The sequence below is a fragment of the Corapipo altera genome, unplaced genomic scaffold (genome assembly GCF_003945725.1).
Source record: "Corapipo altera isolate COAL_440 unplaced genomic scaffold, ASM394572v1 165, whole genome shotgun sequence".
NCBI lineage: Eukaryota > Metazoa > Chordata > Aves > Passeriformes > Pipridae > Corapipo > Corapipo altera.
Window position 1 is genome coordinate 2,082,015 of NW_020884954.1, and position 2,036 is coordinate 2,084,050.

Here is a 2,036-nt window from a genome sequence, read left to right on the forward strand (position 1 = left end):
CAATCCCCCGGGTCTCTCTGCAATCCCGCGGGTCTCCCTGCAATCCCGCGGGTCTCCCTGCAATCCCGCGGGTCTCTCTGCAATCCCCCGGGTCTCCCCGCCATCCCCCGGGTCTCTCTGCCTCCTTGCCTGCCCCCGAGTCTCCCCTGGTTCCCCCCTGCAGTCTCCAATCCTCCTCTCTCCCTCGCACCCCGCGGGCTCTCGCTGCTCTCGCGCATCCCTCGGGATGCATCCCCTCCCCTTGCAATCCTCCCGCTCCCCGCAAACCTCCGTTCCTGGCCACCCCCGCCCCTCGGCCGTTCCGGGGGGCTCCGCGGGGCCCCTGTCCCGTCCCCTCGCTCCCGGCACCGTCTCTCCCTCCCCGCTCCGCTCTCACCTCCGCCCGGGCCGGGCTGCGCGGGGGCCGGGGCCGCTCTGCCGGGGCGGCCCCCGGAGCCGCCTTATATGCGGCCCCCTCGGCTTTGATATGCGGCGTGATGTCAGCCCGGATTAGCATAACAAAAGGCCCCGCGCCCGCGGATCCCCCCCCCCGGGGCTTCCTTCGCATCCCCTCCCCAGCTCCATCCCCGAATCCCCCCCGGGCTCCCTCCACATCCTCTCCCCCCTCCATCCCCGGATTCCCCCCCGTGGCTCCTCATACCCCCCCGGCTCCATCCCCTCATCCCCTCCCCGCTCCATCCCCGAATCCCCCCCCGGTTCCATCCCAGGATCCCCCTGCGGGGCTCCCTCCGCATCCTCTCCCCGCTCCATCCCCAGATCCCCCCCGGCTCCATCCCCAGATCCCCCCCGGTTCCATCCCCGCACACCCCTGCAGCGGGACCGTGGGACCCCGGGGGGTCATTATTCTAATGAGAGGTTAATTGATGATTATTTAATTAATTATTAGAGACTAATTAATCTAACAACCGGCAGCCAAAAGTGTGAGGTGGTGCTTTCCCGGGAAGGCGCGAAGGCAGCGCTCCCTGAGCTGCCTTCAGCCGGTGGAAAGGAAAGATGCTGAGCTCTGGGGTTTGCTTTCGGGTCGGTTTCGGGGTTGGAGGCTTCGTGACTGCCCACTGGAGAGAGAGGAAGGGAAATAAAGAGGGGAAAGGGAAGAAAGGAAAAGGAAGGAAAGGAGGAAAAAAGAAAAAGGAGAGGAGAGGAGAGAGAAGAGAAGAGAAGAGAAGAGAAGAGAAGAGAAGAGAAGAGAAGAGAAGAGAAGAGAAGAGAAGAGAAGAGAAGAGAAGGAAAAAGAAAAAGAGAAAGAAGAATGAGAAAAGGAAATAGGGGGCAAAGAAAAATAAAATTAAAAAATGAAAAGAAAATAGGAGAAAGGGAAAAGAGAAAAGGAAAACAGGAGGGGAAAAAAGGGGGGAAACAATAAGGGGAAAGAGAAAAGAATAAAAGGAAGATTGAAATATTTAAAAAGAGAAAGATGAATAAAAAAGAAAAGGAAAAATGAAAAAGGAAAACAAGAAGGAAAAAAGAAGGCAAGACAAAAAGAAAAGGAAAAAGGAAAAAAATAAGGGGAAAAATGAAAAGAGGAAAAGAAAAAAGGAGAATAAAATCAAAAGGAAAAAATAGAAGTAGATAAAACATAAAAAAAGATAAAACCCTGTAAGAAGGAAAAGCACAACTGGCTTCTTCACCTCAGGTTTCAGAGCTCTGTGTCAGCTCTGGGCTCTCAACAAAGGGGTGCTGGGTGCAAAAGTCCTGAGGTCATTTTTTTCAGCAGGTTTAATGGAGGGTTTCAGGTGAAAGGAAAGAACAGAGTTAAGTGCTTTAGTCTCTGGAGCAATGGACTCAGAAGAAGTTTCCTGAAGGCCTGTTTCCAGGCCAGCTCTTTCTGTAGGATAATATTGTTCTGTCTGTGTCCCTGTGCCATTGCAACCATATCCACAGGTCACTAATGGTCCTGTGTGAACTGCAGAGAACCCTGGATACCCGCTCCCAAACTCCCAGAGCCACTCTGTGATTTGTTTCAGGCCCAGCTTTGCCAGCAGCCTCGCACAGCATGGCCATTTTTCTCCGTGTGACAGCAGCCCAGGAGTGCTCAG

The 2,036-nt window shown here is 54.6% G+C and overlaps 1 protein-coding gene across 1 annotated transcript in view; it reads right to left on the reverse strand.

Annotated features, from left to right (window-relative positions):
• The window catches only part of WNT11 (Wnt family member 11), a 27,710-nt gene extending 27,302 nt beyond the window's left edge, over positions 1-408 (reverse strand). The window contains exon 1 of the mRNA XM_027663640.1: positions 377-408. The gene's annotated coding sequence lies outside the window, so the exon portion shown is untranslated. The remainder of the gene's footprint in view (positions 1-376) is intronic.
• Positions 409-2,036: the final 1,628 nt, after the last annotated feature.